The sequence below is a fragment of the Macrotis lagotis genome, chromosome 3, assembly GCF_037893015.1.
Source record: "Macrotis lagotis isolate mMagLag1 chromosome 3, bilby.v1.9.chrom.fasta, whole genome shotgun sequence".
Lineage (NCBI taxonomy): Eukaryota > Metazoa > Chordata > Mammalia > Peramelemorphia > Peramelidae > Macrotis > Macrotis lagotis.
Genome location: NC_133660.1, coordinates 270,316,024 through 270,339,726, shown reverse-complemented (window position 1 = coordinate 270,339,726; position 23,703 = coordinate 270,316,024). Strand labels below are relative to the sequence as shown.

Below are 23,703 nucleotides of genomic sequence, written 5' to 3'. Positions count from 1 at the left end.
TAAAATCAAAATTCTGAGAGAGGGTCCACAGGCTTGATCAAACTGGAGAAAGGGGCATATGACTCACAAAATGTTAATAACCTCTGGACTACATGAGTTTTGAAATTTTTTAAATCTGTAGAACTCTAATTCTATCACTCCATGAGCTTCTTGGTCTCCCCATCAGCTTATCTGAATACAGAAGTTTTATTGACTTTTCCCATATTCTATGTTCCTAGGGGCTGGGTGGGAATGTGGTAGCATGGGGGTGGAGGGGAGTAAGATCACTCTTCTGAGACAAATAAAGGATTATTACTAGTGCCTTTGTTTTCCTACAGTTTATTAAAGGTCTGAAATGGCCTCAGAAAGATATGATGGGAGGAAAGATGAAATTGGAGCCAAGAGACCTGAGTTGAAATCCCATCTGTGACACTTCCAACTGTGACACTGTGTGACCCTGGGTGGGTCATTTTATTTCTCTTCACCTCCATACCCACTTCTATAAAATGGGATTGGACTGTTCACCTCAGAGGATTGTTATGAGGATGTTTACTACAGGGGTGACCTTGGGTAAGTTGCCTGAACTCCTTGGCCTTTTGTCTCTTCATCCACAACAGGAGAGGGCTGCTTCTGAGATAACTTCTTGCTCTGTATGATGTTATAAAGAAAGCACATTGTGAATCATAAAAATATAGGGGAATGGGAGTGGTTGCTAGAATTGCTCTAATCACCCTTTGTAACCTAGTTGTTGGGAGACTGTAAAGGTCATTGTGACCAATCTCCTTCATGGGAAAACTAAGACTTACCTAGATGATATTCCCATAGGTGAATGTGAACATGTAGAAAACAGAGGGGGCTTTTTCCTCCTCTGGATTCATCCCTTTCCTATCCTGGGCTGTGAATTGGTATAATTTAGAGATTTTTGAAGTCCCTGAGTTTCCTTGATTGCCCACATAGGTTGAAGGTAGGGCAAACTTGGGCAAAGAAATCCATTTCACAGGTCCTAGAATCTCAGATCACTAAGCTTTGGTCTCCTGCACAGAGAAGAGCTGTCCAGAAAATAGACCATTTCTTATAAACATATGTATGTAGAATGAGTCTTTCAATGAATGAATCAATAAGTGAGTGAATGAACAAGTAAATGAATGAATAAATTATTAGATCCTAGATCCTAGATCTTGTACTTAAAAGACTCTGATCTTATATTTTCATTGTTCACTAGGCAGTTAAAACTGGATGTTCTTTAGGTAACTTGAACTCAACACATACAAATCAGAACCCAAGAACATTTTTGCCAAAGTAGTCCCTCTTCTGGCTTTCCTACATCTACAGAGGTGATCCAGTCATGCACAAGGACAATCTTGATGCCATCTTCAACTGTTCCCTCTTCCTCATATCACATATCCAAGTGGTTGCCAAATGAGGTAAGTCATCCTTATTTCCATATTTCCTGTACCCCACTCACAATGCCCTAGTCCTAAGCTTTCAGCTGGAGATGATCTTTGAAAACCTCATGAAGGAAATGGAATCTGAGCCCAGACTGTAAAAGATTGTAGGGATGGGTGGTGGTGGATATATGGTGGAATCTAGGCAGAGGAAACTTTATAGGCATAAATAGGATCTCATAAGTCACATTCATGAGTTAGTAATGAATTAGTTTGACCAGAGTGCAGGATTCAGAAAGGGAAGGAGTGAGAGATAAGGTAGGTTAGGGATCAATTAGAGAAGAGAAATAAAATTAGACCCTAGGACCACAATCCTTTAAAATCCAGTTGAAGTACCCCACTTCCTCTATGGAGTCTTCTTTTACTTGGGATCCATGAGCTTCTTAACTTGGGATCCATAAACTTTCTATAAAAATAATTTCAATTAATTAAATTTTGGGGTTATTTTCCAATGAAGATTCATCTTTTCTTCCATTGAGAAGGCACAAAACCAAAAAAATCCATTATAAATATGGAGACAAGTAAAACAAATTCCTGTATTGTCCATGTCCAAAAAATATAGGTCTCAATATGCATTCTGAATCTATCATCTCTTGGAGGCGAATTGCCTTTTTCATGACTAAGTCCTCTGGAATCATGGTTGGTCATTTTATTGATCAGAGTTCCTGAGACTTTCAAAGTTGATGCATCATGCTGCATCAAATCATACATATCTTTTTAGATTTCTCTGAAACTGCTCCTATCATTTCTTGTAACAGTAGCATTATATACTATAACTTGTTCAGTCATTTCCACAATTGACAGGCATTTCCTCAGTATTTAATTCTTTGCCATTATAAATAGAGCTGCTATAAATATTGTTGTACATGAGTCCTTTTCCTTTTGCTTTGGTCTCTTTGGGATATAGACTTGGTAGCAGTATTCCTGAGTCAAAAGTAATACAGATTTCACTAATCTTTTGGGTATAGTTACAGATTGCTATCCAGAATGATTTGACCAATTCACACCTCTACCAATAGTACATTAATATACATGTTTCCCCATAGTTCCTCCAGCATATGGCATTTTCCTTTTGTTAGTCAACTTTGCCAATCTGATAGTTGTTAGAGTGTGTTTCAGAATTGTTTTAATTTCCATTTCTTTAATTTTGGTAATGTCTATTAATAGTTTCAATTTCTTCCTCTGAAAACTGCCTGTACAAATCCTTTGACCAATTATCAATTGGGGAAGGGCTCTTATTTTTACAAATTTGAATCACTTCCCCATATATCTTAGAAATGAGACCTTCCTAATGTTTCTTTACCTACCTCTAATTTTAGTTGTGAAAACTTTAAAATTTTAGCTTGTGTGAGCCTCCCATCACTTTTTTAGTTATTAAATTTTACTCTCTTGCAACCTTGAGTACATTCTCCTTCCGTGGGTTAATGCTATAAGTTTAGAGAATACATAGGCCCAAAGGAGAGGGAAGAGGGAAAATTACTGGCTGTTACACAAGCCTTTTATATTTTTTCTTAGGTTAAGAAAACCTGCCCTATATTTGATATTTTGTTAGTCTGAATACTTGCATGTTTAGTAATCTGATTCCCAAGCTCTGAATCAGAATATAAACCAAATGGAAATTTTTAGAGAGAAGCCCCTTAAGAATGAGTTCAGACTATGAATCCAGAGTTGAGTATGGGACATGGGATGCATCTGTAGAATGAGGAAGCCATCCTAAATGCCCTGAAGTCCCTTCTAACTCTAACATTGTTCTATGTTCTAAAGTCCCATCCAGTCCCAACATTTTGTTTTTATCTTTTCTAGTCCTGGCATTATCTGCTTTATGTTTTAAGATCTCTTTCCAGTATGGCAGTCCATGAGTTCTGTACTTTCCATCCACACACAATCCCTATCTCTCCTGATGTATTAATCAATAAGATCAAATTAAATCAAGCAAAAACATTTATTATTTGTCAAGGATTATGCCCTAGAGGCACTGGAGTTCCAAGGACAAAGATGAAACAGTCCCTCCTCCCATGGAGCTACCATTCATTTGGAAGAATAGCCACTATGACTGTCTACTCCTCATTTTCTCTTTCCTCCCCTCTCCCCCAAAAGTGGGCACTATTATTGTCTCTACAGCATATAATATATACCATACAGCTATCTCCTGTTTCATACACCACAGCTTTTTTCCCTTTCATTTCAGTTAAAGCCTCATGAAAGCCAGTATGTGAAAACAATTAAATTTTCATTTTAATTGGAAGCTTTTATTTATCCTTTTTTTCCCTTGTAAAGAAAGCAACCAAGGAATTGTCTTTCTGCTGGCATTAAACTGTTTGGCTGGCACTCTCTTTGAAGTGCATAGAAGCCTCATCCCTCCATTCCTACCCCCCCTCCCAATCTCCTCCCCAAGTTGGGAGCTGTCCACAGACAACTGTTAGAAAATGCACTCATTCCACAGTTCTGAATACTGGTGACCTCTTTCACCAAGGGCATTTCTAAATGGAAGCCCTCCCCTCCCCATTCCCATGGCCCCAGGAACTTGGGCTCAATGACAGCATAGTCTGTAATGATGCCATCGCCTTCTTTCATGGTGGGGAGGGAGAGTCAGGACAGGACGGCAAACACGGATTCATGACTCTCATTAGGAAAAATGGCACCGAGCAAATCAATTTCCCCAGATCCTGCAAGGTTGGGCTTTCTAATTACTCCATCATTAGGCAACTCACTGCTTCCCTCGCTTCAAATACCCCTTCACCCTGAAGTGTTGGACTCACAAACAAGGCCTTATTTAATGAAGCCTCATCCCAAGTTGCTTGAAGTTTCTGGAAGAACCAGTCTGTGTTCTCATCATGCCCCCTGGCTGATCTTTCCATTCTTATCTGCCTCTGAAGCTTACTCTTTTATTCCCTCCTATTAATACCCCCCATACCACCCCCACCTCTATCATCACACACTTTCCTTCATTATTTATTTTTTTCTGAAAACCTTATCCATGCTACCTTCTAATTCTTGTGACTGATTAAGAATGCTGGTAGAGAGGTAAGGAGGTCATAGAAAGAAGAGGAGGAGACCCAGGAGAGTACAGATGAATGAGGAGCAAAGCCAAGGGCTTGCTACAGCAGAGGTGAGGAAGGCAGATTGATGATCTCGTGTGTCCCCACAGAGGCCTCTCTGATGGTACTTACATATACTGTATGAAGGATACTGTGGTTGGTATAATAGAAAGAACACCCTCAGATTGAAGACTCTGGTCTTCCCATGGTTATTCCCATGACTCAGTGTGTGACCAAAAGGAGGTCATGTTCCCTTTCTAGGTCCATTTGCTCATCTGAAAAATAAGGGGGCTAAAGGATTTTGAGAGTTCTTTCCAAGTTTAATATTATATCTCACCATGTTATTGTTCATTCTTTATTCTTGTAGAGGACCAATGACATCACAAAAGTGATGTCTTGACTTGTATGTGAATTGGATCTAAGTGAGGCAGAGCTACACAAATCGTCAGTCTCATTCTTTCCTCCAAGTGTCAAGAGTCCAGTGACAGGATGACGGGTGATGTTGTAGAATGGCAAAAATTATCCAAGAAAAAGAGCTGAGAAACTATATCTCTCTTCTTTGCAGAAATTGGGGACTATGGTAGTGGAATATTATATATACACTATTACACTCAGTTGATGTTGTTGGTTATTTTTGTTGAATCTTTTTTGCCCCCTCTTTTTCTTTGCAACAAAGGTGGCTCTCTGGATAGGGGAAGGAAGAGGAATATATATTTTTGGGATTTTGCTAGGCAGTGGGGTGAAGTGACTTGCCCAAGGTCACACAGGTAATTATTAAGTATCTGAGGTAAGATTTGAACTCAAGTCCTCCTGACTCCACTGTGCTACCTAGCCTCCCTGAAGAGGGATATATATGGAAATGAAGATGATATAAAAACAAAAGATGTCCATTTGAAACTCCTTTATTTTATATTCAAAGCTCCCTTCCAGCTAGTCTAATGCTCAATTTCATCCCCATTTAGATGGTGCAGTGGATAGAGATCCAGATCTGGAGTCAAGAAGAAAGAGTTCAAATCTGGCCTCAGATACTTTTAGTTGTGTGTCCCTGGGGCACACCCCTTATTTTCCTCAGTTTCCTCATCTGTAAAATGATCTAGAAAAGGAAATGGCAAACCACTCTAGCATCTTTGTGAAAAAAAAAAACCCCAAATAGGGTCATGAAGAGTCAGATATCATTGGACAACACAGTTGTTGGCACATGGAGTTGGAGGTCCTGGGTTCAAGTGTGATCTCAGAAAATAACTTCACTTTGTTTAGCCTCACTCCCCAGTTCTGATATTCTGTGTTTTAAGGTTCCATCTATCTGGATAAAGTAGCCTTTCTGGTCCCTTCTAGGTCCCTTCCAGGTCCCTTCCAGGTCCCTTCCAGGCCTACATCTATGATTTTGTGATCTTTGTTACCCAGAACCGCAGAGGACCTTGCATCTAGTTGACACTTAATCAGGGTTTGATTAATTAAATTAAATTGAATGGAACTGGACTTAACAGATACATGAGGGACAAGCTTCACTGATTTGTAGCAGTCCCAGTCTGAAGGACCCCTTGTCTAGGCAGATGAACACTAACGTAGAAGACAAAAATACCCAAGGGGGAAAAAACTCACCCAGAGTCAATGAGGGGGGAAGCTTCTTCAGGAATGACAACTACTCCAAGGCAAACATATTTCCCCAAAATTCTTTGACAAGATGGTAATTCCCTCCCCTGCTCCACACCCTCTTTAGACAAACAAATGTGCAATCTGCTAAGCAAACCTAGTTTGAGTGATTAGTGTTGTCAGACTAGATTTTCTTCGTAGAAAGTCGATCTTTATTTTTAATTTTCTCATCAGCTTCTGGGGACGGCCAGCTTCCCACAGTGCCCACGATCTGCCAAAGCTTGGAAGAAATCGAGGGAAAAAAGATAGGACCTAGAAGGAAATCTACCTGGGTGTATTCTTCAACTCCCTGTCACAATCTTCTTGTCATTTGTTCTTCTGAGGAGATAGATATTTACTTGAGGATAGGTTGCAGGTTTCTAGGTCTTCCTCTGTTCCAGCTGCTTACTCCCCTACCTGAAGTCACAAGCCTCCATTTATGATGATGATGTCATGGTTTCTTGAACAACCAGTTGTGAAGAACTGAGGGCAATGAGTGTAGATTAGGGATCAACAACCAGAGAGGATGAACACCGAAGGGGAAGGTTGCCAAAAGGACCCTTATTAGCATGAAGGAGGTGACAGAGACGTAGATGTACAGGTCAAGTCAGGACCAGAAGTGAGGATGCAGAACATGAGAATGAACCTGAAGGATCTCTTATTTAATAGCCTCATTTTACAGATGAAGAGAATGATAACCAGCTAGAGGAAGTAAGGCAGAAGTCTCCAGGGCTAGACTGTAGAAACCCCTAGGGATGGCAGGCCCATTGGAGAGGGAAGGGGTTTGACTTGATTGGCCTTGGTTTAAGGGGCAAGCCCTGTGTTCTATGTTGAGTGAAATAAATAAAACCTGTCTCATATTTGATGTTTCATTAACCTGACTGTCCATATAGGAACCTAGTTACTTTTTGTGAAGACTTGAGGCTGATTTTGATGCTTTCAGGGGACACCTTGGATGAGGTCAAAGACAAAAGGAGATCTAAAAAGTCAAGTGGCACAAATTTAGAGATTTCGCTTGGAGTATTTTACATGTCTGAAATGAAAGGGCAGCATGAGATGAAAGCTTCTCTGGGAGGAAGAACAAGTGGCCCATTGGAAAGTGCTGGCCTGGGAGTCCTGGAGAATCTGAGTTCAAAAGTTGCCTCTGACACACATTGGTTCTGTGACCTCTGGACAAATCATCCTCTCTCGGTGCCCTAGGAAGCTCCCCAAGATGAGTTTCTGACTGGATGCCAGTTGGCATCTGCAGAAGAGTCTGTTCATCTGGCATTTTCTGACACCTGTGAAAGCACAAGTCTTGCTTTTAAAAAGCAAAAAAAGATTCCTTCTATAATTCTTTTTGATAGTGTGTCCTTTGTGCCCTAAGGTCCCATTTGGTTCCAACACTACATACTTTCAGGTGTCTTCCAACTCTGACATTTCATGTTCTAAGGTTCCACCTAGCTCTAACAATCTATGCCCTGAGGTCCCTTCTAACTCTGACATTCCATGTTCTAAGATTTCATTTAGTTCATTTAGTTCTTGCTTCAAAGTTCCTTTAAACTCAGACATTCCAATTCTAAGGCTTCACTTGTTCTAACAGTCTATACTACAAAATCCTTTCTAATTCTGACATTCCATGTTCTAAGATTTCACTTGGTTTTTATTGGCAAGGCAGTGGGGGGTTAAGTGACTTACCCAAGGTCACACAGCTAGGTAATTAAGTGTCTGAGGCAGAATTTGAACTCAGGTCCTCCTGACTCCAGTTCCAGTGTCCTATTCACTGCACTACCTAGCTGCTCCAATTTTACTAACAGTCTATGCTACAAGGTCCCTTCTAACTGACATTTCATGTTCTAAGGTTCCACTTAATTCTAACATTCTATTCCACAAGGTCCCTTCTAGCCATGACATTTCAAATTCAAGAATTCCACCTAGTTCTAAGAGTCTATGCTCCAAAGTCCCTTCTAGCTCTGACATTTCAAATTCTAAGATTCCACTCAGTTCTAACAGTCTATGCTCCAAGGTTCCATCTAACTGCATTCCATGTTCTAAGGTTCCCTAATTCTAACATTTTATTCTACAAGGTCCCTTCTAGCTCTGACATTCCATGTTCTAAGATTCCTCTTAGTTCTAGCAGTCTATGCTCCAAAGTCTCTTCTAACTGACATTCCATGTTCTGAGGTTCTACGTAATTCTTACATTCTATTATATAAAGTCCCTTCTAGCTCTGACACTCTGTGTTCTAAAGTTCCACTTAGTTCTAAGTTGCATACTTCAAGGTCTCTTCTAGCTCTGACATTCTGTGTTCTAAGGTTCTACCCAGCTCTAACATTCTATTCTATTTTACAAGGTTCCTTCTAGCTCTGACAATCCATATTCTAGAGTCTCACCTAGCTCTAAAGTCTATGCTCCAAAGTTCCTTCTAGCTCTGACATTTCAGGTTTTATGATTCCACTTACAGTCTATGCTGCGGGATCCCTTCTAACTGACATTCCATGTCCTAAGGTTCCAACTAATTCTAACTCTATTCTATTATGCAAGGTCCCTTCTAGTTCTGACACTTTTATGTTCTAAGGTTCCATCTAGTTCTCCCAGTCTATGCTCAAAGGGTCCTTCTAGCTCTGATCTTTCCACTAAACCACACTGTGGTAAACATGTGTATCAGGGAGTGACCAGATGCTGTTGTGATTTTGCTTCTCAAAGACATGGAGAATTAAATAAACACTCCTAAGATGTTGGCATCCTCATCTCTCCACTCCTAACCCAGCCCAGGCCATGCTGACTCTGAAGTCTTTCTCAGAACAATGGTTAACATTTGGACCTTTACTCCTGCCTCAGGAGGTTCTTTGGCATCTGTTTGCCCATTTGACCTCCCAACAACTCTGTGATGACTGAGGGAAGGTGTTTTCATCATTGTTTTCCAGCTGGAGGGAGCTGAAATAGGTAAGGGTGAAATCACTCTGCTCAGAGTTGCCCAGTTGTAAAGGCCAGGGCCAGATGTTGAACCCAGCTCTTTCGGTTTTGGGTCAAGAGATCTTTTTACTAGGCCTAGAGACTCAACTTCATTGAGGACCCGGGGATATCATTCATACATGTATATAAAGTATATATATATATATATATATATATATATTATATACATATATATGTACATGTGTGTCTCTGTTAGCAGAGATAGAGACCCCAGGCTTTGTTTCAGGGAGCAGGAAGTATGCTCTGGGTGCCCCAGAAAAGCCCATTTTAGTTGGGTATAGAGTCATAGGACACATAGGAAAAGGAGACAGTCATTCCCCAAGAGAGGCCAGTCTATACTCCCCAAGCAGCTAACCCCACAGTTACAAACCATGGGAAGTAGAAATTGGGAGAGATGGCAGGTAGGGAAGGTCATGGTGAAAAGGAAATCCTTAAAAGGGCACTATGACTTTGGGATCCTTGGGGGTAGCAGCCCAGGTCATGTATAGTGGCATCATTAAGTTGACTGGTAGGCAGTCCACCATGATGAAGAGATAGGTTGCTAAGAAGTCCTTGTGCCAAAGCAATGATCCAGTCACATGGTCTAGAAGTCCTTGATGTCTAAGGGCTCCCCTGTGACCTCTAGACAATGCTCAATTATCATGAACATAAGAAGTCAAAAAACCAAATGGCAACCCTGTCATAGACTTCTCTCGGACAGAACTAAATCTACTGATTTTTCCTTCTGTCCAATATTTTGGAGTCTCCTGCTTCCTTTGTTCTCAGATGCTTGAGTCTACGAATTTTTTTCCTTGGCTTCCCTCACAATTTCCCTTTGGTCTCTCTCTTGGCCACTGACAAGCTCCTGGGATCCTGTGAATATATGTTTCATTGCAGGGGAGTTCCCCCCTCCCCAAAGACCTAAGACAAATTTGTATCATAGAATATTGATGACTGAAGGAAATCATACCAACACAGCATGTTGAAGATGGAAAGGACTTTAGAACAAAGAATGTTAACATTCAAAGTAATCTGAGAATGCAGAAAGCCAGAGCTGGAGGGGATGTCATAAACCAGAATGCCACAGTCAGAGTGGACTTTAGAACAGAGAGTGCCAGAGTCCTTAGAACCTAGAATGCCAGAGCTGGAAGGGTCTAAAATATAATACATGGAAGAAGCTGAAAAACATATATAAGTACTGGAAAAATCTTATAATAATATATCTCAGAACTGACCAGACCTTAGAGATTTTCTGTTTTATCTCCCATTTTTGGAAAATAAAGGTTCTGAGGGCTAGAGAGGTGAAGTCAGTTACCCGGATGATTTAGTGGTGGAGAGAGGAATAGAGTCCAGGGCTCCTGGCTTTTAGATCAATGCCTCACTGGTGAAGATTAAATGAAGAAACCTGGGCTAAAATGCCCTGGGGGTGGGGGAAGAGAGCAAGCCTACTCTATCTTTATGGTGTGATTCCAAATCCGTTTTCTGAGTAAACAGTGGAACCAGATGGGACAGAGACAAGAGACTCTTTCCAAATCAGTCTTTAATAATTTAGTTTAACAAATTGAATCTAATTAAGTTGCAGTGGCTGAATACACATTGCTGCATATCTGAACAACAGTCAGTATCAAAAAGGGATGCAGAATAGATAGTAGTAATTTTCTACTTCTTTTAAACAAGTAAGATGTTCAAGCATGATTCTGATTAGGGCCAAATCTCAATTATTAAAAGACCAATCATCCAAGTTTATGGATAGCCAGGTCCCTAAGCCACTCAGTTCTGGTTGTTTAGTTCTGGACCACTTACATACTCATTAGAACTTTGACTTTTGTGTTCTGATAATGATAATTTATTAAACAAACTTTTACTGCACACCTGCTAAGGCACTGGCCTCTTTTCTCTGAGAGGAGACAAATGAGGAGATAGACTCTGCCTTCAAGAGGCTTCCAATCTAGAAAGAAAGCAAATATGGCAGTGCACTGGCTATGGCTTCAAAGAAGCCAGGTTCAAATCTCCACACTGCTACTTTCTACCTGACATTTCAGTTTCTTCTTCTATAAAAGGAGAGGTTCGAACTACATTTGATTTCACTAACATTATGGAGTCCCCAGTCCTTTGTCCACAGTATGAGATGGTATTGTAGGGGCTTTCTGGCTCCCACATGTATGACTCTACTGCAACCTTTGACAGGTGGCACTGAGGACCAGATAAGGTCACACAGTAAGCAAGAGGTAGAACCCAAATTTTCTGACTTCTGAACACTCTTCCCACTTCCTAGAAGACTCTCCTAAGGGCCCCTGCCATTTTCTGCTTCATTCAGTTGAACCCTTCCTCATGTACTGTCTCATCTTCCCTATATCCCCCCAACTCCACCCTCCAATAGTCTAGAGCATATCTCCACATGGCCCCTCCTCAGGTCCTTCCCTAGCTCTGTCTGGCAAGTTGCCTTCCTGTGATTGATTGCAGCTGAATCACGGTATCCTTTATAAAGCCGCCCTCCTGACAGCCCATCTTTCCAGGCAGCTCTGACTGGCAAGTTTACAAGGTAAATTTAAAAATCTCCTGGACCAGGGAGTTAGTTTACATGCCTTCAGGGGCTTGCGTGGCTCACAGGTTTATAATGAAAACAGACTTGTGATTTCAGGGGGAAGATGAGAGGCTGAATTAGTTTGTAGTCAGAGGACATGCACTTGGGAGAGTGCTATTTAGGAGAGAGGGCAGTCTCTGAAACAGTGGAGCAATCCAGATGATACTGCCCCCATCCTGCTCACTCAAACTGATCATGATACTGCTTGCCTGCCTGCCTCCTGCCTCTGGTTATGTGGGTCATCTCCAGTTGTCTTGATCCTTATCTGGCCACTGGACCCAGATGACTCTGCAGCAAAAAGGGAGGCTGGTGACCTAGCACAGTCCCCCCTCACTCAAATCCAATTCACTTGCTTGTCATGGCATCACTTCCCAATGCCATGGTCTTCTTCAGAACAAAGAATAAATGACCCTGATAATCCATTGAATCAGCTGGTATATATTTTATATTTACTTCCTGAGGATGCTTTTCTTTCTTTGCTTTCTCACCCCACCCCATCCCCAACACTTCCAATTCTCTCAAATAAGATATAAGCTTCTTGAGGGCAGGGATGGATTTGGTTTTGTTGCCATTCACCTAGCACAGTATCTGGTACAGTATAGATAAGTGCTTGTTGAATGAAATGAATGACCCTTCTGCTTGTTCTCTTTCTCAGGGAACTCTTTTCAATAAATAGATACAGAGTGCTTTGTAGTACAAGGATGGAAGGGAAATGGGGAGGGGGCAGAATCTAGGCTTTGATCAAGGAAGGAGTCAGAGCTTGCTAAAGAAAAACAAAAAAACAGCCAAAGAGAGGCAAGAGAGGAGTCAGATGCTTTGCAAGGTTCCCTTAAAAAGGAGTGGCTTTTGAACAGGGCCATGATATAGTGAGCTAGGAAAGAGCCTGGGAATCAAAAAGAAGGGTTCTAGTCTAAGCTCTGCCCCATCTGGGCTACCTAGGACAGGTTGGTGTTCCTCTCTAGACCTGGTTTTCTGACATGGTGTCAACTCAACTCTGACATTCCACACTATCTATTCATTTCCATATCTGACATCTTAAGTTGAGGTTCAAAAGCTCCATCTTACTTTTCACACTCTATGTTGTAAGGTATCTCCTAGTTCTAATAGCCTTAAGTTCTATGTACTAAGTGCCCCTCTCACATTCTGAATTCTATAATCAAGGGTTCCTTCCACTTGTAATGTTCTCGGTTCTAAGTTCATTTCCATTTCTGCCATTCTAGGTTCCAAGTTCTCTTCCTGCTCTGAGATTAGTCTAGCTTCTAAAGTCTCTTTTGGTTCTGACATCCTAGGTTTCCATAGTAGAAGGACTGAATTTTCCCCTTCTTTTTCACTGAATTGACCTTGTAAGAATAATAAAAACAAGAGAACAATGGATACAAATGAGAGCAGACACTTGGCACCCCTTTCCCTGGATTTCAAGTGAATGGCACTGAGCTAGTTAATGGAAATGAAAGAGAATGGTTCACCTTGACTGAGGGGCAGATCAACTGGAAAGCAGATTAGTACTTTAAAAAGAAAGAAGTCCTAATGAGCAAAGGACAGGCTTTAAGTGGGTAGGGGGCAAGTAGTTGATTAGATGAAGAATGTACATCTACAACTGTGCAGTCAATGGATGAAAAGGCCTTGTTACTGGTTGATGAAATGTGGTTGTCATTGCCTGGACGGTCCATGAAAAGTCCAGAATCAGAGATTAGCATTGGAATTAAGTACTGGGAGAGTTCAAGGAGGAAATAATCAAAATAAAATTCAATTTAAGAATTCAGTAGTAGAACTTTTTTCCTTAAGTCAGCCTTTGGTGATTTAAAATTCCTTGGATGTGAAAAGGTTCAGGGAACCAAGCACTGAATTTGGAGCTAGAGGTCTCAGGTTTGAATCTCAGCTCTTCCTCTTCCAGCTTTATATTTATGATCCTCTACCTCTGAGAGTTCTCCTGGCCCTAAGAGGTAAATGCCTCAAGTATTTGCCCTGACCTCCCAGGACCACTAAAAGAAAAAATCCTTTACAAACTTTAGTACAGAGATGGAAGGCAGTACATAAAAGAACATATGTTATCTATTCAGTTCTAAGCAGATGGATCCCAACCTCTGATGCTACAACAGAACTAATACCTTCCTCTCTAGTTGACTCTGCTTGTGACAGGGAATTTTACAAAGAGGAGATGAGGGGTGCTTGTGAAGAACTTGGATCTCGGGTCTCAAAGAGCCTAAAAGTAGGTTTCTTGTTGGTTATGGATAAGGGGTCCCACTTTCCTTATCACCACCCCCAACTACTGCTGACCAATTGCTGCCAACTGGCTGAAGGGCACAGAAACCCTAGGAGTGGCAGCAATTCACAGACCACTGGTCCTGCTTCAAGCCCATACTGCACAGCCATCATCAAGGGAAGCAACTCAACCAGTCTCAACCACTCAGGGCTGTCAAGCCAGTTGGATACCCTGAGGGAGAGACAAGAGGTAGCATGTCCCAGATAAGTCATACTGGTCACCATTTCTCCTCTTAGAGACAACCCAAGAACCATTGGCAGTCATGCTTCCTATACCCTGACTGCCTTTACCATCCTCGGAAGCAGAGCCTGTAGAAATGCAGCTTGGCTCCCATACCATCTATAGACCCAGAATGGAAAGTTCTGGTCACTAAAATCCTTGACCTGCTAAATGGCTCAATAATAGGGAAAAAGATAACAGTTTATTAGTAGAAATAGTATTAAAGAAGAGGCATGACCATCTGCTTTGCTGCTGCAACTGACTCTAGCTTCCTTTAAGTCCCAACTTAAACCCTGCCTTCTACAGGAAGGTTTTCCCAACCCCTATTCAATCCAGTGCCTTCCCTCTCTTAATTATCTCCCATTTATCCTGTATATCTTGATGTGTATACATTTGTTTGTATGCTGTCTCTCCCAGCAGACCGTAAGCTTCTTGAGGGCAGGGACTATTTTTTGCCTCTTTTTATAGCTCTAGGGCTTCCAAATGCATATGTGCTGTCTCCCCCAATTAGAATGTGAGCTTCTAGAACTCAGGGACTATTTTAGATTTCTTATTTGTATCACTAGAGCATAGCACAAAGCTTTGGATTTTACAAGGGCTTTATAAATGCTTCATCTCCTCACTCACTCACTCTTTCTTTTTTCTTTCTTTCTTTCCACTGGTTCTCCCATGGCAGGATGTCCAGTCTCCTCGTTGTCTTTGGTTCTGCTTTGACTTGTCTTTTCTCAAACATGGTGTCTACAACTAAACATTGCACTCTAGATGTAGTCTCAAGAACAGTGGAACTTATGGTGATTTCCTTAGTCCCAAACATTTAGTTTCTCCCTTAGCAGAATATTTGCTGCTTATGGCCTCCTTGCCATACTAATGACCTGAATGGAGACTGAAATTCACTGAAACACTGAGAGTTGTCTTTCACAAAGTGTTATCTAGCTCTTTCTTCTCCATTTTGGGGTTAGGAAGTTGATTTTTTAAGCCCAATTTCAAAATTTTACATTTATCAATTTTTATCTTGTCTAATTTGACCCATTCTTTTTGAGTCCTGTCTCTATTATACAACTCATTAGCTACCCCTACCTTGGTATCATATGCCAATTTGATAAGCATGCTATCTATAGCTTCACCCAATCAGACCTCCCTGGGGGGGGGTAATTTCTATAAAAAGCTATGCATGGCAGCCTTAGTCAGGAGGATAACCTCTTGTTTCTACTTTTCCCAATGAATTATCAAATCTGATTTACATTGTTTCAATGTTTAATGCCTTTCTTAGGAGCATAACCCCTCTTGGTGAGAGGGGTACTTGCCCTAGGGAGAAAAAACCCCAACAAACTACATAGATGTTTTACTGACGGAGCATATCAGGTATATTTTCTTTGTACACAAAAGACAACAAGTTCTCCCAGTAAACACAGATGTACACCTTGCAAGAAACGTGTAAGATCATGGATGAGTAAGAAGGAACTCTGGGCAACTTGCCCAAAGGCATCCAACCCAGTCTAGTGGCAGAAGATTAAATAGCTTAGACTGGTTGGTGACAAAACCCTAGATTTGGAGTCAGGGGACTTAAGTGTAAAGACTGGTCCTCCGACATACTACTTGATGGGCCTTAGGTAAGTCACTCTGGGCCCAATTTCTTAAAAAGTGGAAATTTTATTAGATGACCTAGAAGGCTCCTTTCGGATCCAAGTTTGGTAATTCTAAATTTATGATTTCATCTAAACTAAAGGTATAAGGTCCTGAAGGACATTAAGGCCAGTTTTAAACAAGGAAAAAAAGGCAAGTTGGGAAGTAATATGAAATTGATAAAAATGGAAAGTATGACTCACAGGATTAGGGCTGGATTTCTTCAAGCTGAATTTGTCATCAAAGCAAATTAGATAATGCATGCAAAGCGCTTTGAAGCTATAAAGTATTCTAAATATATGAGATATTACTATTACCAGGCATGGAGATTTGTGGTGAAAATACTTGCCTTGCATAAAATTAGATTGTATTTGGAGGAATGGGGAGGGAGAGAACATGTTGCACTGAACATCCTGGGCCTGCAATAACATTTATCAGATATGTACTCATAGGCAATTACCTTATGTATCCCCCCTGCCCCCAATGGCAACCCACATCCAAGTTCTTTGGTTTGGGGTCCTGTAACCCTGTTATTCCAAACCCTTATATATTCCTGCCTACCCACCCATCCCTACACATTTAACACTGGCTATTTTGAAATAATAGCATTTTATTTTTTCCAATTACATATATAATTTTCAAAATTCATTTTTGTAAGATTTTGAGTTCACATTTTTCTCCCTCCCTTCCCTCTCCCCTTCCCAAGCCAGCAAGTGATGTAATAGAGGTTTAGTACTGGAAGTTTTTGAACTTAGAACTGGGTGGGAGTGTGAGAGTTCATATGGGTCAGTCCCTCACAGACAAATATCCCCAAAGCAGAAGTCTCCCTACTCCCTTTTTGTCCTTTTCTTTGTTTTCCTCCAGCCAAAGTAATGATTGGATTAGTAGAGAATCAGAATTGCCTGTATCTTGTCAACTTCTGAAAGAACCATTGGCTCTGGTTGGCTTTTGGACTGGCTTGAACATAGGCATGAAAAGGAGTGACCCACTTATCTCTGAGACCCAATGTCATCATCCTTAAAGTGGGAATAATGATCTATCTATTATAACAGTCCCTGGATTATTGTGAGGAAAGGGCATCCAGAGGACTACAGAAATCTAAGTTGTGAATGGGAGTTTTAAACCTGATCCTAAGGTTTGTCTAGCTTTTTGGAATACATTTGTCAGTGGTAGCTGCTGGCCGGACTCAAAATGGGCAAGTCAGAAATGTTGACAAGAATATGAGCCTTTTGAGGGTGGGTAGTGTTTCTGTGTGTCTCTCTGTCTCACTTTGTCTTTGTCTCTGTCCCTGTATGTCTCTGTCTCTGTATGTCTCTGTCTCTTTCTCTCTATTTCTAATCTCTGTCTGTCTCTCTAGTCTTTCTCTCTTTGTCTCTCCCTTCAGTTCCCCTCTCTGTCTCTCTCTGTCTGTCTCTGTCTCTTTGTCTCTGTCTCTCTTCTCTGTGTCTGACTCTCTGTCTCTCTCTCTCTCTCCCCATCCCCACCCCCATTTCTAAGCCTGGTACATAATTGTTAAGCATTTTGTAAATGCTTCATGATTGGTCATTACTGATGCCCAAGAGACCTTGGTGATTCTGCAATCTGTCTTGTCTAGTCATTTAAGGGTTGCGAAGTCATGAATGACCTAGCCACACTTACTCCACCATAATCTGGTAAGGTTGGCTGTTTGTGAAGGAAGTTGTTCCTCCAAAGGAGAAAGGGTAGCGAAAAGAACCCTCAACTAGAAGCTAGACCATGCTAGAGCATGACAGGGAGGGTAACAGAAAAGAACAAAGGGTTGGAGAGAGATCAGACTTGACTTGGTCATTATTTAGGTGTAAGACCTCATTCCAATGACTTCCCTTCTTCTGGGTCAAAGTGTCCTCTGTTCAAAGATAGAGTCAGGATTGGAAGGGACCTTACAGAACATCTGTTTAAATATTCTGTAATCTTTTTAAGGTCTTTTCTAGCTCAAGTATTCTTGGAATTTTCAGCACTTAGCATGGTGCCTGAAAACAGTAGGAGCTTAATAAATGCATGTTGCTTGATTGACTCTAAGACCCATTCCAGCACTAGTATTCTATGTTGTATTCAGCAGCTGTGATCATCATGTTTTAAAGGCCCTTGTAGTATTGATATTCCATGAGTCTGTGAGTTGGGGAAGGAGGGTTTCTGGTTGGGAATTTATCCAATGATTTAAATGATTGGAGTGGACATGCTCACGTCCACTCCTGACTTCGGACTACCAATTACTAGCTTTTCTTTTTTCAAAAAGGATCATAAACATATTGATTTTACATCAAAAGGACAAGCTGGACAATCCCCATGAACAGAACACTCTGCAGAGAGGGGAGACACAGCAGAGACCTTTGGTTTTGCTGAATCATCTTGGAAAATGTTAATGCTGCACTGGAAAGGCCAAAGGGACTTGTCTACTTAATTCAGGTCTGAGCAATAACAGGGGCTAAGGTTTTTGGCAGTTTTTATTTCTATAGGGCCCTGCTGATTTAAAAAAAAAACAATACTCAAAACAGCTACCTAGGACCTTCAGTAAGTTTTACATTTTAGTGAGGACAACACTAAAAGAGAAAGGGAGATCCTGTCTTAAGAAACTCAATTGCTCATTTTAGTCTCTCTCTCTCTTTGAGATGTTTATCAGAAAGGGGCTTGATCTTTACTACAGCATCATATAACTGAAGTCAGGGAACTGTGAAAGACCATCAGGTCTAATTCCTGATGAGATAGGTGGCCTTAAGGGTCAGCTGGCCATCAAGGCCATTAGGCTGGACCGTGGGGGAAAGAAATATTTTTTCATCTCTCTTCCTCAACAGGACATATTATCTGTAAAGATGGGGAAGGAATGAGAAGATGGCAGGAGCACTATGACAGATACCCACAGAATGTGACAAATGATGAACTGATACCATGTGGCTCCTGGATCAATGGGGAAGAGTTGTCTTTAGTGGTTGTATCTCCCCTCTTCACCTCCTCAGGGAATTTCTAATCCTGTTCCCCCATATGGGCAAATCAGTGTTGTTTTTGTTCCTGCAGCTTGTTAAAGTGGAAGACTTAACTGGACTGGGTATCAGGAGATCTGAGTTCCCAAATTTGCTACTCACTCACTCTGAACTGGAGCAAATCACAAAGAATTATGGCATCTTGCCTAGCCTGTACTTGTATGATAATCTCCTTTACAACATATCTAACTGTTAAACAGGTTCAACCCAAAGACTTCCACTGATGGGGAGCTCACTATCTTCCCTGGCAGCTCATTGATGGGGAGCTCACTATCTCTTCTGGCAGCCTACTGATGGGGAGCTCCCTATCACCCTTAGCAGCCCACTGATGGGGAATTCACTATCTTCCCTGGCAGCTCATTGATAGAGAGCTCACTATCTTCCCTGGAAGTCACTGATGGGGAACTCACTAATTTCCCTGGAAGCTCACTGATGGAGAGTTCACTACCTTCCCTGGTAACCCCACTCAGTTTTCCACATTAGGGCCCCTAAATTATGCCTAAATCTAAGACTCTGCCACTTCTATCACTTCTGTCCTCTGCCTCAGTTCAGCAGTTGTTTCACAAGGCTATCGAGAAGAACAAATGAAGCATCCATTTAGGGTGAAAATGCTCTGAAAATGAAGAAGTACATTATAACACGGGGGTCCTTGGCACCCAGATAGCATTTATGAATTTGAAGCAGGGTGGATCTCCACAGAGCTAAGTCATGGTGCCCCATGTAGTAGCATAGGCTGAGGATGAACCCTAGCTCCTCCCTTAGTCTTTAGACTCCAGGGGTCAGAGCCTGGTGATGGTATAGTGAAGGCATCTATCACAGATGCTAAGAGCTGGAGGTATTAACTACTCTTACATATTATCTACACAATGCCCTCATTTTTTCAAGGGAGGGACCTAAGACTCAGAGAAATGATCTGCTTTACCTCCCCAGGCAAGTTCTTATATCCTTATCCTGGGTTCTACATGGAACAATTTCAGGGGTGGGGTGGGTTGTAACCTTGAATAGGGAAAAAAAATCTACATTATTTTTTACTTATTTTCTACATCTTTATTTTTACTAATCTCTAAGTATACTTTAACATTTGCTTCAATTAGTTTAAAACATTATTTTGAGGTGGGATTCAAAGTTTTGACAGGTGTCAAACCACAAAGGAGTCTATAACATTAAAAGGGTTAAGACTTCCATTCTAAGATCATCAGTTATAAGGAGAAATCGGCCTTCTGAATTGATGGAGGGAACTTTAGCACAGGGATTTCCCCACATTCATGATATCAGAGACTGAAGTCCAAACTCTCCCCACTCTGCCAAATGTAAGCCTTCCAGAAATGAGGTTAACCGTTAGCCTATTTGACAGATGAAGGGACTGAGGTAGTAGGATATTAAGCTTAGCCTGGTGGGGGGAGGAAGCAAGACATGGCAGGAATGCAAGCATATATTCATGTGTAATGATCAGAGAGAAAGGAGCAGAAAAGGAATCCCAGTTTGTTTGCTGTCGTTCCTTTGCCCAGGTTTTCCAGTGGAGAAATGGCCTTGCCACACTGCACCACGGGAACTGTGGAAACCACAGAGCCCCCATTATCTGAAGTGCAGGACTGATGGGAAAATATAAACTCCTGATTAGTGTTTTAATTTTAAGGATCTTTAGAGCAAGCTAAACAGCATGGGAGGGCCAACTGAGAAACTCAGCATTATTAAAGCTATAAATCCACTCTGGGAAAGTGGGAAGGGAGAGGACAGGAGAGGTGGGCAGGCTTTCCTTGGATACCCTAGGGGTGGAGAGGAGAGGGAGGAATGGGAGTGTTGGAAAGGCTCAGAGATTAAGTATGGCCAATGGATAGCTCTGTAGGCTGGGGTCTAGTAGTCTCCATGGCCTCATCATTGAGTTGCTAGGTGATCTTGGGAAAATTATCTCTGTTCTTTGGGCCCCAATTCCCAGTCTCTAAAATGTAACTTTATAGTGTGAGAGTAGATGAGAGAGTGTGACCAGAAAGATCTTTGATGATAAGAAAGGTAAAGGGATGGAAGTGGTGAAGCCTCATTTCAAATTCTCGAGGAATGTCTTTGTCATGGGCCCTCGGTGAATTAGTGTACAGAGAATGGGATTCCATCCAAGACTGGGATTGCCTCTTGATGAGGCTGTTGCTAAACCCTGTACTCTCCCTTTCTTGTACCCCAAAGCAGCCTTCAGATTAGCTAATTAGATTAAAGTGACTCAGCTCAAGAATCCAGCCTCCTTATTGCTTTCCCACTATCTGAACTGAAAAGTAGAATGCTGGGCCTCTTGGGATCATGGTGGAGGAAGAGAGAACTGGAAGTGGCTATTTCTATTCTTTTTCCATGAGCTCTCAGAACTTCTTCTCCAGTTCCTACATTTTATTTTTGTTCACTCGACCAATCAACAAATAGTTTTTAACCATCTACTGTGTGGAGAATTGGTGTCCAAACCCTTCCCCTCCATGTCAGAGACACAATAGAATGTCGGAGCTGGGAGGGACCTTAGAACAGGGAATGCCAGAGCCAGGAGGTACTTTAGAGCATGGAATGTTGACTTTGAATGGGGTCTACATGGTATTCTCCACATGGCAGATAGTTAACTATTTGTTGATTGGTCGAGTGAACAAAAATAAAATGTAGAGCTAGAGCCCAAGGGGACCTTAGCAATCATTTAGGCCCATTCCTTCATATTTTGGATGAGGAAGTTGAGGTCCAATAAGGGGGAAATAGCCATGGTGAGTTCATGCTGGAATCAGGATGAAAACCTAGGCCTCCTGATGACCACTGCAGGTGTCTACACCACCCTACTTGTCTACACCACTCTGCTTTGCTGTGCTGTATCTATCTCATGTACCATTGCACAGTATGGGAGAAATTAGTCCTTTTCCAGTTCAATAGCTCACTCTCTGAGGATCCCTGTCAAACAACTGCTATCTCTTTGTTCCTGTCATACCCATCTGTGAATTGTGGATGACTGTCTTCACAGCTCTCTCACTTCAGAGGATTTGGGATAAGAGAAGGAAAAGGAGATGAGTAGGGGAGCAAAGGGAAAGGGTAGAGGAGCTTATGAACTAGGGACCTATAACAAAACATCTTCAGAATTAAGACTGGGGAAAGTAGACCATAGCCACACTCTACCTTGCCAGTCTCTTTAAACATCATTTACTTTCATGACTAAAGACCAGTTAAATTACCTTCATAATTCTCCTCCTGCAGGACCCTCCATTCCCTTCTTTGTGGCTATACTGCCTGTCCCCCATTTCTAGGATGTACTTCACCCCTTCTCCCACCAAATACTGGAATCCCTAGTCTAGTCTCTTTTAAACTCCAGTTCAAATGCTTTCTTCTAGATGAAGCTTTTTCCTGAATTCCTCTGGTATACTCATAACTTTTTCTGAATTCCTCCCCTATACCCATAACTCTAGATATGAGACTATATATATATATATATATATATATATATATATATATATATATATATGTGTGTGTGTGTGTGTGTGTGTGTGTGTGTGTGTGTGTATGCATGTATGTTTGTATTGTAGGGGAAGTAGATGGCACATTAGGTAGTGCTCAAGAGGACCTCACATCCAGGGCCATCTCCAGGTATCCTGATCCATATCTGGGCACTGAACCCAGATGGCTCTGGAGGAGAAAGTGAGGCACAGCCTCCCCTCAGATGCCATGACGTGTTTGTCATGGCATCACCTCCCTGATGTCATGGCCTTCTTTGAGAATGAAGGGCAACTATCATATATGTACATGACATTCCCCCCCATCTTATTATAGGCTACCAAAGACAGATAACAGTTCACCTCTGGTTCTAGCTCCCCAGCCTCTCTCTGGCACAACACAGGCTCTTCACAAGTGCTGGCTGATTGACTGAGTTTGACCTTGGATGATGACTGTCTTGTTCTCTCTTTTCCAGACCAACAACCCCCCTGGTTCTTTTGACCATTCCTCATATGTCATTCTCAAATCCCCTCACTGCCCTCAAGACCATCCCCCAAACTGTTCCCTTGCCAGGTATGTCCTTTCTACTCATGACAATCCTCCCCCCGTCCTTCAAGGCTCAGTTCATCTTGCCAGACCATCATGATGCACACAGTTCTTGCTTGGGTGATTTTTTATCTTACTGTTTTCTAGAGACCTTGGAGGCCAGTTTGTCCAACCTCTCTCATTTACACATATGGAGCTGATGCCTAGACAGATTAAATAACTCACATGGGCAGTAAGCATCAGAGCAGCATTAGAACCCAAGCCTTGTTAACAAAGTGAGCATAAACTCCTTGAGGGAAGGGACCATGTCTTCTACACATTCCAAGACTTGGATTTTACTCCCAGCTCTGCATGTACAAAGATGCAAGGAAGATTTTTGTTTTTTCTTGCAGAGGCTAGAGGAAGAAGAGTGGGATTGTATTTCAGGATTCCATAGGTCCTTTGTTTTAGATCTGGAAGGAGCCATAGAGCTCCAGCCTCTAGCCTTTGATTAATGAGGAAACTGAGTCTCCAGAGTAAAATGATTTTTTCACAGTTCATGGGTGACAGAGGTGGGATCTGAACCCAGGTTTCCCTGCTCTTAGTCCATACCTCTATCCTCTGGGGCAACCTGTCTCTCCCAGGAAGACTCATTTGATTTCATTTTAAGAGATGCCATCCTCCCTCTATCCCCTCCCACTGACTTGCTAGCTCATGCCCTTGTCTTTTTCCTTGCTCTCAAACAATCTCTCACTGCCTCTGCTGTTGGCTGTTACAGGATTCTAAACCTTCTTGTATATCTACATGATAAACAAAGGGGAATTCTGCCCTTCTGTCAGGGCCTCGAACTATTCACGGCTCCCCAGGTTGGCCACTTTGGAGACATGCAGAAATCTTTCAGGGGAGGGGAGCTGAGCATGGAAAGTGGAGTTAGTTGAGGAGCTGGATGAGTCAGTTATTAATGAAGGGGCCTGCCAGAATCATCTGCATGGGGATATGGGAGGAAACTTCATGGAAAGTA

The 23,703-nt window shown here is 41.8% G+C and overlaps 1 long non-coding RNA gene across 5 annotated transcripts; it reads left to right on the top strand.

Moving 5' to 3' along the window:
- The first annotated feature begins 357 nt into the window (after positions 1–357).
- LOC141518486 (uncharacterized) lies at positions 358–18,619 on the top strand. 5 transcript variants are annotated; one of them, XR_012477205.1, is made up of 4 exons: positions 358–549; positions 1,202–1,403; positions 17,972–18,141; positions 18,528–18,619. It is a non-coding gene; the product is annotated as an uncharacterized LOC141518486 (long non-coding RNA). The 5 variants fall into 5 exon arrangements; XR_012477208.1 differs by having other exon boundaries at positions 360–549; positions 18,003–18,141; XR_012477207.1 differs by lacking the exon at positions 358–549 and adding an exon at positions 751–1,063.
- Positions 18,620–23,703: the final 5,084 nt, after the last annotated feature.